The sequence below is a fragment of the Urocitellus parryii genome, chromosome X (assembly GCF_045843805.1).
Source record: "Urocitellus parryii isolate mUroPar1 chromosome X, mUroPar1.hap1, whole genome shotgun sequence".
Classification (NCBI taxonomy): domain Eukaryota; kingdom Metazoa; phylum Chordata; class Mammalia; order Rodentia; family Sciuridae; genus Urocitellus; species Urocitellus parryii.
In genome coordinates this window covers 55919838-55935150 of record NC_135547.1, presented here as the reverse complement: position 1 = coordinate 55935150, position 15313 = coordinate 55919838, and positions in this window count along the sequence as shown.

Genomic DNA, 15313 nt, shown 5'->3' with positions numbered 1-15313 from the left:
AGTATAATACAGTATATAATCAAGTGCTAGAATATATACCATAAATTTATAAATCCTATGAAAATTAAAGTTGAGAAAGAATATCATGAAGTAAAATGGTCAAGGAAGTCTTTGGGAAGAAAGTGATATAAGTCATAAAATTGATTGTTATAAGTGACAGAAAATAACAAAAACTGGCTTCATCAAAAAGGGGGATTTATTGACTTATGTAACTGGAAAGTTCAAGTGTGGACTTCAGACAGGTGCATACAGAGAATCAAAGAAATCCCCTTTTCTCCTTTTTCCCCCCTCTCTCTCCATCTGTCAGCTCTACTTTTACTCTGTATTGGCTCTATTCTTGGGAAGGTGCTCTCCTCCTAGTAGCAAGATAGCTACCAGAAGCTCTAGGTTTTTTATCCCTTTCATTCAGCAACCCCAGTGAGAAAAGAGCATCTGTTTCTAAATTGTTCTCCTTGGGTCATGTTATTATCTGTGAACCAATAACTGTGATCAAGAGAAGACAATGCTCTCATTAGAAAACAGGAGAGGGAGATGTTAGTTTTTTAAATCAAAATAAGAACAAATTAAAAACAAGGAAATGAAAGTTAAAGAACAAAAATTCAATTTGAACTAGGACTTGAGGAAAATACTGCATTTGATTCTTTCTCCAGTAGAAAGGTGAACCCGGTATTCAAGAAAGGGAAAGAGAATAAAGAAAGACAGAGACAAGAACAAATGTGCTATCTGCACAGGATTAATTTTTCCATTGTATATGAATTTATGAGATAAGAGGTCATCTGTTTGTCTTTGATTTACCATAGTTAGTATACCTTGGGGCAAACCTTTCACAGGAAGTCTTGGCTGATTCATTTAATGAAAAATGATGCAAAAACAGGACAAGAAGTAAACCAATTAATAAAATTCATATCTGTCCCCTCTGTCTGATTGACTATTTTTATCTTAGATGTTTTCTGTTTTCTATTTCTTTGTACATATACTTCATATAAACAATTAGTTGGAATGTTTCTTGCCAATACTTGCATCAACCAGATGAATTCCTACCATTTGGGGCCAGCCAAATCCCACAGCACTCAGGAATGACACATGTCATCACAGATTAACCCTAACATATTGGGACAATTTTAAGAGCTGCCAATTTTTTCTCAGAAGCTTCAAAAATCCATTCCTGTTAATGGCATTGAATACTTGGTAAAGCCTATGAATACCACTGTGTTCAATCCCCCTTACCACAAAAATAAATACACACATACACATATATAAATATCTCTTTATGACTTTTGATATATAGATTATGACTTTTAGTTTATTTGGAATGTTCCCCAAGTTGTACAGTGAGAGCACAGAAAATAAGGGGGTACATTGTAGAAAATTTACACACCCATAATAAAATATTAAGTCATTCTGCTTTTATTATCACTATACACTTGCATTTTAAATGATATCAGGAATAAAATAGTAATCGGGGGCGGGGGGGTAACTTGGTCCCTCTAAGTTAAAGTTTCTCAGTTCCAATGCTCTTGACATTTTGGACTGGGTCATTCTTTCTTGTACAGGAGGACTGTCCTGAGTACTGTAAAATGTTTACCCATCCCTGGCCACTACCCACCAGATGCACCCCTACCCAGTTGTGACAACTCAAACTGTCTTTAGACATTACTAAATGTCCCCTGACAGGCAAAATTGACCTTAGATGAGAACCAATGATTTAAACTCAAAATTATTGCAATGATTACTATTGAGATTTGAAAAGATATTTTATTACTTTTTTAAAAAATTTGTTCTATTCAGTTATACATAATATCAGAGTGATCTTCAATTCATTGTACACAAATGGAGCACAATTTTTCACTTCTCTGGTTGTACAGGAAGTAGGGTCACACCATTCGTACAATCATATATGTACTTAGGATAATGATATTCTTCTCATTCTACCATCTTTCATAACCCCATAACCCCCCCTTTCCTCCTTCCCCTTTGCTCAAAGTTCCTCCACTCATCTCATGCTCCCCCATTTTATTAATTTTAATAATACTTTTTTCTACTACTTAACTCAAAATAAACACAGAAGTTAACTCAAAGAACTCTAAGTAATAATGTTTTTGGCTTCTACTACACACACATCCCTGTACTTGCGTTCATTTCAGAATATAACACTCTAGGGCTGGGCATGGTCATGCATGAATATAATCCCAAAAACTCAGGAGACTGGGTCAGGATAATCTCAAGTTCAAGACCATCCTCAGCATCTTAGCAAGGCACTAGAAACTTAGAGACCCTGTCTCAAAATTAAAAAAATAATAAAATAAAATAAAAAACGGCTGGAAATGTGGCTCAGTGGTTAAGTACCAAGATCATAATAGTTTAAAATCATTTGAGCTCACTTTGGATAGAATTCACACCTATAACCATTGTACTTCTGCATATTCCTGCAATTAAACACTAGATAAAAAATAAATAATTACAGGACAGTGAATTTTAACAGCAAAGAAACTAAAATTGACTTGCCTTAATACTGTCATTATATGTAATTACTTGAATTTTTTATTAAAAGAGTGAGTAAAACAAAAGGCAAATTGTAACATATTGTTCTTAGGTATTTTGATTTGGTGTTTTTGTATAATCAGTGCTATGGTTTCAGTAAGTGTCTCCCAAAGGACCATGTGTTAAAGGCTTGGTCCCCAACACATGGTGCTTTTAGGAGGTAGTGGAACCTTTAAAATGTGTTGCCTAGTGGAAATCCTTAGGTTACTGGGGATATGCCCTTGATAGTGCTAGTGGGAGTCCAGCTTCTCTCTTTTTCACATGCTGGCCCTGAGGTGAATGGTTTTGTCATGCATTATCACCACGATATGCTGCCTCACCAGAAGCCCCAGAGCAATGGGATCTACCTATTATGAACTGAAACCTTCAAAACTGTGAGCCTAAATAAATCTTTCATCTGTTTTAAGTTGATTTATCTCAATTATTTTTTTGCAGTGGGATTGAAATCAGGGACACTCGACTACTGAGCCACATCCCCAGCCCTATTTTGTATTTTATTTAGAGACAGGGTTCCACTGAGTTGCTTAGTACATCACTATTGCTGAGGCTGGCTTTGAACTCAAGATCCTCCTGACTCAGCCTCCCCAGCCACTGGAATTACAGGCTACCACACCCAACTCAGTTATCTTTTATAGTAATGGAAAGTTGATGAACACTTGGTTTCGTATTTTGGTTTGGTTAGTGAAAATTGTAGTTAATTGAGGAAATATTTTACTGAATTTGAATGTTCTCACTTACATTAAAAATTCATTCTTCTCTTTCAATTTGTACTGTTCTTGTGGAATTTTGCTATTAAACTAAAGAATTATTATTACTTTATTATTTATGAACATATATAGGTATGAGATTTATTTCATTATTTTATTCTTTTTTGTTTTGTAATGCTTATTTCATGTCTTATTATATTTTACTGACATAAGTTCATACAATTTTTTTAAAAGTCTCAATAATAGTAAATACAGTTCTCACTCTCTTGACCATTAATTTCACTTATTATAACTGAAAATGATTTTTTTTCTTGTATTCGTCAATTAGTCTCTGTGGTGAATACCTGAGAAAGGCAAACATTTATTTTGGATCAGATTCAGAGGTCTCAGTCCAAGGTCATCCAGCTCCATTGTTCTGGTCCTGAAGTGAGGCAGAGCATCATGGTGAAAAGGTGTTGCAGAGGGAAACTGCTCATCTCGTTTCATCCAAGAAACAGAGAGAGAATGTGTGAAAGTGAGAGAGAAAAAAAGGAGAGAGGAAAGAGGAAGAAGTCAGAGACAAGATATAATCCCCACAGGTATGCTTCCAGTGACCTACTTCTTCCAATTCAGTTCCCCCATTCAGCCATCAATGGGTTGATTCACCGATGATATAAAAGCCTTCGTGATCCAAAGACTTTCCAAAAGCCCCACCTCTGAACACATGAGATTTGGGGGGCTATTCCAGATCCAAACCATAATAATCCTATCAATGAAAAGAATGTTAAAAAAATATCTTTTTAAACCAGATGTGGCTGTGTACACCTGTAATCCCAACAATTCAGAAGGCTGAGACAGAAGGATTACAAGTTCAAGTTCAGCCTGGGCAACTTAGGGAGATCCTATTTAAATTTAAAAAAAAATAAAAGAAGGGGAAAGGGTTGAGTGCTTGGGATGTAGTTCAGTGGTAGAAAGCTCCTGGGTTCAATCCCTAGTATGGAAAATACACATTTTTCAGTATATATAATGAATTTATCTATTGCACAAAAGCAGTTGTTCTCAGCCAGGGGCAATTTTGTCTGTATTCTCGATGGTTACTTTACATCTGGAGACATTTCTGGTTGTCACAACTAGGGATAAAAGTGCTGCCTGGTACTTTCTGAGAATGTTACTAAACATCCTACAATGCTAGATCAGCCCCCTGCAAGAGAGATACAGCCCAAATGTCAATGATGCTGAAGTGGGGAAAATTGATCAAAAGCAATGATTCCCAGAGTCATACAAGCACTTGGAGTCCAACAAATTATTAAGAAGACACATGCCAGCTAAATTCAGTTTGAAGAACTGGATCCTTATGCAACAAAACACTTCACTGTCACATGTTTCTACCCACACTGCCAGTTTTGTGCCACTCTCATTCTCATTCTCATTCATATTCTCATGTAATTGATGTTGAATTTCACCCCAATAACAGGTTTATGTTTTCAGGTAGATTTGGGAAAGTAAGAACCCGCGACCTTGGCGTTATCAGCACCAACGATTCGCTTGGTCATAAGCCAGTTGTTTTATTAATGGCATTGCTTGTTCTGTATTCCCAAAAACTCTGGTAGCTGTTTGAATAAGCCTATCTACAAATTCAGCATAAGGTTCATTAGCTCCTTGTATTATCTTAGATAATTGACCTTGTAAACCTCCATGTCCTTGTAAAGTCTTCCATGCCTTAAGTGCATCTACAGCAATTTGTGCGTATACACCAGGATCATATGCAAGTTGTTGCTGCCGATCCTCATAAGGTCCCTTTCCTAACAACATATCTAGATTTCTCTGAGGATAACCAGCTGCTGCATTTCCCATAGCCGTCTCCTTGCAAAATTCCTCATTAGCAACCTTCCATAACAGGTATTGTCCTCCAGTTAGCACAGCTTTACACATATTAGCCCAATCTGCTGGCGTCATGTTTAAGTTGGTAATGGATTCGATCAAGCTTACAGTGAAGGGTGCTTGAGGACCATAGGTTGTTACAGCCTCTTTTAGCTCCTTCACTGTTTTGTAAAATAAACCCTGGTGAATTCGCTGCCCTCCTACCTCAAATACAGGGCATACTTGAGATCCTGTCTCAGGATCCCAACTATCAACTGCGGGGGTTGGGAGCCTCCTAGCATATGGAGGTGGTGCTGTTGGTTGGAGACTTTCACTCTCTAATAGAAAGATGTTATTAACAGTCTCCTGTTGTAACTTTTCCCCTGATGGCTTTTGCTGCTCTAAACTTCCTTCCTCTACCTTTGTCTGAACTGAAGGCTTTGGACTAAGCAAACCAGATACGTTCGCCCACAATGTCAATGTGCCAACTGGCAGAGTCCCTGGGTTGTACTTTTCTATTCTTTTTAAATCTTCACCATGATGGTTCCATTGTGATATATCTAACAACTCCTCCTTAAAAAGCCATGGGCTATATTTTTGTATTGTATCAACGTATGCCCTGAGTATTCTTGATTTTACTGAGATGCCTCCTTCGTCTAACAATTTACTTAACACTCTTTCGGTTTGTTTTTTACTAATTGCTGATCCCGTATTTCTACTATAATACAACCCAGCAAGATAACACCAAACCAAACCGAGACAGAATCCAATAAAAATGGAACAACAAAATTTCATTATAGCCTTTCTATCCTCCTGACATGTGCATCCGTCCTTTCTCCCTATCTGTTCCTCAGACGCAAATAGTTTTTCCTCAGATGTGAGCGGTTTTTCTTCCGTCTCACTCATCTCTAGGGACTGAAATGTCCATCCGTCCTTTCTCCCTATCTGTTCCTCAGACGCAAATAGTTTTTCCTCAGATGTGAGCGGTTTTTCTTCCCTCTCACTCATCTCCAGGGACTGAAATGTCCATCCGACCTTTCTCCCTATCTGTTCCTCAGATGTGAGCGGTTTTTCTTCCATCTCACTCATCTCCAGGGACAGGCAAGTTAAAACAAAAATGAAGCAAAACAAAAGAGTAAACTTAGAATGGCTACCCATCCTCTCGCCCTGCCCTCAGGGGCGAGCAGATTACTTACCCTCAGTCGCTCCCCGTGCGGGCCACCAAATGCCGCAGTCTGGCTGGGCACAATTCAGGAGCCACTTGTCAAAAGAAACAAACTTTATTTTTAAAACTACAAACGCCAAACAAAACAGCTCCTCAGGAAAAACCCTCAGAGCCCAACTGCCACCACCGGCTTCCACAAGCCTCTCCACACACCAACCACCACCTCCCACAATCCTCCTGCTCTTGAGGCCGATTGGCTAGGTCGCGTGGGCGGAGCCAAAGAAGTCCCCCAATGAGCAGTTCCGTAGTCTGAAGGGCAGGGAAACAGCCCAATGAACATGACCGCAGAGGAGCCAATCAGCTAGATGTTGCTGGGGCCACTGTGAGCCAATCATCAGCTGGCAGTCTGAAGGGCAGGGAAACAGCCCAATGAACATGACTGCAGAGGAGCCAATCAGCTAGATGTTGCTGGGGCCACTGTGAGCCAATCATCAGCTGGCAGCTTGAAGTTTGCTGGCAGCTGGAAGTTTGCTGGGGCCCCTTTGGCTGTGGCTCTCAACATTTTATCATCATCACCTCTCAAATCTTCTCTAACCATGATAGGTAAAGAGTTAAATTTGGACAAAGTAAAGGACACTCCAGATGCAGAGAAAAATCTAAAACATATACAATCAAGAAACAATATGAATCCAGAATAAGGGAAATTTGGAAGTTTTAAAAACCCAAGCTAAAACCTGTAATTAGGATTCAAAAACTGCTCCATATGGGCTGGGGATGTGGCTCAAACAGTAGCGCGCTTGCTTGGCTTGCGTGCGGCCCAGGTTCGATCCTCAGCACCACATAGAAATAAAGATGTTGTGTCCGCCGAGAACTAAGAAAAAATAAATAAATATTAAAATTCTCTCTCTCTCTCTCTCTCTCTCTCTCTCTCTCTCTCCCTCTGTCTCACTCTCTCTTTAAAAAAAACTGCTCCATATTACAGGATTTTTATAATCCTCTAGTCTTCTATGCAGATAAAAAGTAAAATTCAAATTATCTACTCATTGATTCCATAGACAATTCAGTGACATCTGTAACCCAAAACAAACACTTTTCCATCTGCAAAAAGAAAAAAGAAATAAAATAAATACAATTATATTACATGAAAAAGGAAAGTAAGATAAAGGCAAGAAATGAAAGCTATGTTTTCTCCTTGGAAGAGAAGATGCTATGTTTCAATAGAAACTAGATATAAAATTTCCTCGATCTAAAACTAGGTACCCTATTGCCTTGATAAACTCTCTTAGGAGCCAGTAGTGAAAGCCATTTCATTTTCACTTTAATTACAATGAATTACTCATTAAATGAGAAAGTCTCCAATAGATATCAGTCTTGCATACCAGTTCTCTTTCTGTCAGGGACCAGTTTATAGCCAATCCTATTTTATACCATCCAAGCCTACTTTATTAGCATATTATCAGTACAGGTTATTCAGTCAGTCAGCTGTGCTTCTTCAACAGATAAAATGACATCATTTCTCCTGTTGTGGATGCTATTTTGCTTCCCATTTTTGTTCAGATAAAAGCAGGTGGAAGAGGGGAGATCATGAAATTGTATTTTCATCTTGTGACTATATTAATGTCATGAGCTCCGATTCTTGATTTTATATGGGATTTTCTGACAAAGCCCGTCTGGAATAAGTTAAATATAAGGACATAGAATAGTTACCAAAAAATGCATGAGAATTTGAAAAGATTTAGATACATGAATAAACTGAGCCTGGGACTGCCAAGCATTTTATTATTTCTTATGAGGCAAGGTTATGTTTACAATAATGACTTTCTCTAATATGGTACAGTTGAAATTTTTAATAAGAATTTCTAATTTAAAGTAAGTCATCCCCAAATAATTTGTTGCTACAAATTTGATTAACCCTTTTCTAAACTTAGGATCTAGTTTATGGCAAGAGGAGCAAGGACAAACTGCTAAAAGATAATGAATATCACCTGGACTGAAATGTGGCTACCTTCCAGCTCACCTCTAGGAACAAAAGAGATTTAAATATCAGTTCTAGCTAGATGTCATCTGTTCCTCATACATCATTTTGGGTGTCCAACATACACCACTAATTCTACATGCAATGGAATACAGCTTTGATTTGTGCTTCAACTTCACTTACTGTTATGATAGCAGCTGTCTAAATTTATAAACCATTAGAGACACCATCATTAACTTCTGCATGAGCTTAACTTCCAATTTCAGATTTGTTTAGAATTGTGTGACATTGAGTAAAAATATAGCAAGAACAATATTGCAAAACTAAAGATCAGATTTCATGCTTTCCTCTGTATTATGCTCATCCCTCAAAGTTAACATTTTAGGATTTATAGTTCTTTGGCACCTTTTCAAATACATCAACCTTTCCCTTTGATAGTTTTGCCCAGTATTTTCCAGAGTAGATATTTTGAATGCCCTTTTAATTACCTAGACTGATAATGTGGAAAATTTGCCTAGCCTTTAGATAATTTAAAACACCTCTGTATTCATCAGAATAAGCTTGGCTATGCATTGGCTTACTTCCCATTCATATAAAGCATGATTTGGTTCAGAAAGTTCTCCACATGGTTGTTATACCATATGAAACTTGTGCCTTCCAAGGTCATTGCAACAGTAGTACAGAGGAAAAAGTAAGTATACAAGGTCTTCACTGACTCAGTTCAGAAATGTCACATATCATATCAGCTCCCTGTGCATTAGTCAAAACTATAGTCACATGGCTCCAAACTAACTCAGAGAATAAGTAGATGTCCTAGGAATATTTGTTGAGTACAAATTCAGCCAGTTGTTCATTCATATATTCTACTCATTCTAGTCATGTATCTGGATGCAAGCCTCTGCTGTTGAAATTTAACTCCATTTTGGTTAGGTCCAATAAACATGAACAAATTTCCATGTTATTACCAAGAAATGCACCAATATAAAAAAAGTAAGGAAGTAATAAGAAAAGTTTGTTGTGAAGTGAGTCAACTGTAGTCACTTGAGACCTTTGAACTAGTCTAATTTTACTGTATGAATAGCTAGATTATGCCTCAAAAATGCTTTGGAAATCAACACACCTTGGCTGCTTATGTGCTGCAACCATCTTAAAATTGGCTAAGGGTATAAATCCTTAGGTTGTCATGAATGCCTACAGTCTGCCTTCAATAACATTGATTTGGCTGTCAAGTCAGAGTAAAATGTCAACATCTCATACTATCCAATTAAGGCTTTAGAGAAATACTTTTTCTTGCAGAGAAACAAAAGGTCTGTCTCTTCTTATGTCTCACATAACTCAATGTATGCAGTATACAACATCATATTATAGAGATACAAATAACTGTGGCACATGACACAGCTGGGACACAGATTCTACCCAAGTAAAGCACCCATGTCACTGACATGGCAGAAGCTGCCCTCATTAGTAATGATGTACAAGGACAGTAGGGGCATAATTTTTTTCTTTGCAACATGGCTTGTCAGAACAGAGTATCAGTGAAATTCTGAACATGTGATAAAAAAATACTTTACTCAAAGCCCTCAAATATGCTATTATTCTTTGAACCATAATGAAATGTAAGCCTGACAACAGACATGGAGAATCATTGCCAAATGGGAAATGGTGCAGTCCTTTGTTGAGGGGAGCATCTTTCTTCTCAGCCCATTCTGCATGGGTCAACAGCCCTTAATAGAAGTGAGAGTAATATGAAGTCACCCTACACTTCTCAATCAAGCTCAACCAAGGGATTCTTTAGCTGCTTGCAGTAAGCAATGGTTATAGTATGGTTTTGGCTGTCTTTGAACCTCTTAAATTTTGTTGCAACTTCAGGATTGATTTGAGTTTGAATGTGAAAACACAAAAAACAGACTGGTTTTCATGTGACACAACACTCAATATAAGGGAGGCTACGTAGTTGTTAGCTAGTTCCCCTAAATTCCTTTCTCCCTTCTTACTACGCACATAACTTTGTTAGCTAGATACAACATTTCAAAGATTCCCTAGCAGACACTGTCGACATGTTATTAAGTTCTTACCAGTGGAATAGGAACATACAGATGTGCTTGATTTCTGCCTCACTTGCTTAAAAGGAAATTGCTTGCACTGGATGTACTTCCTCTTTTCTCCCCTTTCTGTAGGATAGAACACAGATGTGCCGCCAATTCAATTTTGACCATGTTTCTAGGAAATGCCCTAGGAGAAGGCAGAGCAACAAGATGGAAGGAACCTGTGTTCCTGAATAACCTCATCAAACAGAGTAGCCCCACCATTGTAGACTAGTCAGAATTTGCTTAAAAAACAAACTTCTATCTTATTTAGACCACTTTGACTTGGAGTCTCTTTGTCAAAAAACGGTTCAACCTTTATCCTTGCTGTAACATTTGCCTCTGTGGCCCCATGTCACATCCCCTTTGCTTACCTGTAATTTCAGCTGCAGCACTCAGTAGAAAGTTCCATGAGAGCCCAACCCACTTCATGCAGGGCTGGGAGTGTAGCTCAGTGGTAGAGAGCTTGCCTAGCTTGCTCCAGACCAAAGGTTCAATCCCCAGCAACACACACACACACAAACACACACACACACAAACACACACACACGCACACACAATATCATGCAGACTGCACCTGCCTCAAAGGCATGCTGTGTGACTTTCTAATCTGCATTGGAGCCTTCACCAATGCCACAGATGCTTTTTCAGTCTGCATGCAACACTTAAATAATGGAAGACAAGAAGCAGTGGCTAAGCACCCAGAGTCTTCCTGTTGACGTGCAATTCTGTGAGGATAAATGGCTAAGAGAACTGAAAATGTTTAAGACAGAGAAGACCTGCTAGAACCCAATCACAATAGTTGATTATGAATAGAAGAATGCAATTATATTTATTCTAATCCCATGTAAGATATTCCACATAAAAAAAATGAAGACTAAGAAGTAGAAGATGTAGTGAGAAAGATGGCAGTTTACTATAAGCAAAAGCTTCATAAATTCAAAGTTGTTCAAAGTTAAGTCTTTAAAACATACTTTTGATATATAGTGACAGGTTATTTTAAATCTTGTAATGACTCCCCTCTACCCTCAGGATGAAGTCTGACCTTCTGATAGGGAGACAAGATCCTTCAGGATCTGGCTTCTCCTGATGCCCACTTTGCCCCAACTATGACAAACCATGACAAACTACTTGTGATTCTTGTATCATGCCAGGTTCTTTAATCTCTCTGCCTTTACACTAGGCAGTTCTTTCTGCCCTTCTCACCTCACCATCCATTTGTTCTCCTAGTAAACCTCAGTTCTGGGATTTCTTCCTCTGTAAAACCTGGTCTTGAATGCTGCCCACCCCACCACATCCACACATAGAGATAATTATTCCTGTTCCGTCCTAGTTGCTCTTTTTATATTTTTATTTGTTTCTGTTATTGCCCAAACTATAATGTAATTCACTACTTACATGTCTATCAGCTCTATTAAACTGAAAGTTCCTTAAAAATCAATGACAATATCTTATTAATCTTTCTCTCTGCATTACATAGTAAGGTATGTGCCATGTAATAAGCAGTCAACCATTTGAATAAACAAATTTAGGAAAGAAGAAAGTATATAGGGAGACATGCAGAGAGAAATAGACTGAGAATTTTTGGCAGAAGATTGTAAAGAACTGAATCAAAAGGGTGGTTATTCTGACCTACCCTTAAGGTTTCTTCCAAACCTCTGTGTGTGTGTGTGTGTGTGTGTGTGTGTGTGTTTGATTCTACTTAAAAAAAAAACTCCTAATTGCTCAAGGCTGATTAGACCTATTTAAATGAAAATTAGTTTAAAATATCAGTCATCCCATAGTGAAGAAACTTTACTTCAAAGTAAAAAAAGAAATTTTATGACCTGTTAATATCTTAAATTGTTGAGTTACACCAATCAAAATTTAGCAAGCAAAATTTCTAATTTTTATACTGCTTATTACCAGCTTAGAAATAAATTGTATCTGTTATTTAGTCAGTACTCACCTTGTAATAGAAGTAGTGATATGTGCATGTGCTCATGTATGTGTTTATATGTGTGTATATGTACAAATAAGTTTCTGTGCATATAAATCTATGAGTAGTATACCATTTTATCCTGTACAGAAATCACACAGATGAATCTTAATTGTATGAAACTGATTAAAAAATAAAATCAGGTGCTATATCCTAACTAAATGCTCATAGTTACAGAATTGTGATGCTCTCATTTATTGATATAATTGTATCAAAATCCTCTATCTGAAACCCAGCAGGACATTAAGATTGTTTCAGTATAATATATATAAACCCAGTTTTTCCCTGCTTCTCACTAGCATCTTGATTAAGGTATAGCTGAGCACTGGGAGATACTACTCTGAGGGCCAGCTTCCTTGACTCTTGTTTCAGTTATTGTTGGTATGATGGTTACACCTAAGCCAGGGAGACACAATATCATGAAGCTACCCTAGACCTTTTCTATATATCCCACTAAATTTTTTAACACTTTCACTATCTTCTGTGGTACAAGAGAATCCAAAGATCATTGTAAAATAAAACTTTACTTTTTTAGTCCAGCTTTACTAAACTGTACCTATTCTGAATGTTAAGGCATATCTGTATTTCAATACTGATGATAATTATTAGAACTGAGCCTTGCCAAAACTGTGATGATATGAAAGGTGTACATTGGAAGCTGCCTCTTCAGTGTTCCCTCTTTTCTGTTTCTCAGTGTCTAGTATCCTTAGAATTCCTGTTGGTTGCCTGGAGTCCTCCTTCTTTCTGGAGCATTCTGTAACCTATGACTCATCACCTGAAAATATCTGTGGTGAAATCTAGCTTTTTACAATATTTCAATGCAATTAGCTAGACAATCTTATAAATCAATTCATAATGATCATGGCAAGGGATAATATCAACTAGAGTTGAAACCTCACTCTATCACTTTATTGCAGTGTGCCCCTGGGCAAGATAGTTAACTTCTTTTTGCCAGAGTATCCTCATCTATAAAATGGGGATGATAAAAGTACATACATTATAGGACTGTTATAAGAATTAAACAAAAAAGTATATGCAAAGTGCTTACACAATGCCTAGCACATTGTAAATGCTTAATAAATGTTACCAATCAATAATCATAATTTAGGGGAGTCTTGAGTGTTTGGTTAGAACTTAAGACCTTGTGGGAAATGCTTTGGCTCTTATTTTGGTGGCCTGTGCTTTAATACAAATTCTGCCTCTTCTGTGAGGGGAGCCTGAGAGGTTATTCTCTGCACAGTTGTACAATACAGAAAGACCAATGAGAGAATAAGAGTCCTTCTACACTACTCAAAGGTAAGGCTGTATAATTAACATAAAAGAATCCCTTTAAGGCAGACAAGTACTCTAAGCATGGATGCCACTGGTATAACTCACTGATCAATTTTCTAAAACCCTAGTATCATAGGAGAGATTGCTCAAAATGTCTTTGACTTTTCTCCTTAGCTCTTCTCAAGTGATGACTATTCTCCTTCATTGGCTGGGCTTGTGCATTTTGACACAACTTATCAGGCAAAACTTGTGTTCCTGGTCTTTGCCTTATATATCTTAATGACCAGTATTAAAAAAAAAAAACAGGAAAATGCCCAATGGCACAAAATAATATTCTCAAAGTCATTTTTTCTATTCATGGTGATCACTTTAGTTATAGAAAGTGAACTTTTAAAATATACTTAAAAATTCAGACGTTTTTAAATCCTGTTATCTCCATAATGACTTAGTTTCTAGACAAAATTTGCAACCTTTTAAAAAGTTTAAATATCTTATTCTTTTTCTTCAGGTCCTTTTGTTCTTCATAAATGTGACCCAGAAGATAAATCTGTTGTATGAAGCCACAGACTGAAGTCAAAAACATAAGACAGGAAAGAGGTTACATAGTTTCACATAATAAAACCAAGATAAGAAAGAGATAGAATCACTCTCATCTCAGTCCAGGTAATGTTGGAACTTGCCAGTATCCAAGGCAATGATGCACACTGTAATCTATCTTCCTAACAATTAACTATTTAATGTGAGTTTATTTTTTCACATATGATACTCCAGTTCTTTTATATTCAAGCATTCAGTTTTTGTTTTTCCTTTTTTTTTACAATAAATTTCACATATTAGATTCCAGTTAAGGACATTTTTATTGAAATTGAGCTTTATATTTCCTCTCCTTCCACCCCCTAGACTCAGACTTCAGCCCCTTTGAACTTTCTTGAGTGACCACATATTGCTAGAGTTATTTCTGTCATGGAGCTTAAAAGTACCATTCATAAGTCATTCCTATTTTCTCCTCACTCCCTTTCAATTCAAAGTGTATGCTCTCTTGGCAATACAGAATGATACATTTCAACAGAGCACACTTTATAAAATGTCTGTAAGACCATTTTTATTTTATAGAGAATCAAATGTCCATGTCTTAAATATTGGCCAACACTGGATACTTCAGAACCAAGGTTATATAAAGCATGGTCCAAATAATGACATTGTATTATGTCATGGAGTTAATTTAATGGCATTATCTTCAAATAAACATTTCCATTCATCTTGTTTCTCATACCATTTTCAATTATAAACTGTAAAGTAAAATTGAAATTGTCAAATCCCATCAACAAGTATTGATTGAGCATTCAGCTCTTCAAACTTACCATAGACTATAATACTGAGAATATGCATTTCATTCCTTGATCTCTCTTCCTGTTATTGCCTTTCCAAGTATCTATGTGATTTTTAATCTCTGAGTTACTGAGATTCTTAATATGGCCACTAAAATAACTACAATGTTTGACTAAATTGGGTGAAAAACAAACATTTTTTCAAATTCATTTACCAAAATAAATGATTAACAGTAAAATTTCAAGCTCCAGTACTAAGACAAAATCCTATGTATCTCTAAACAATTTATTCTTTGCAAGCACAGAATGCTTTTTTAATCATTTTAAAGATAAGGAGTGGAAAAATAGCTATTGCATGAGAGATGCAGTTTATCCTTATAATTCATAGATTACAAACTTGTGAATTTGCCTTCTTTCTGAAATT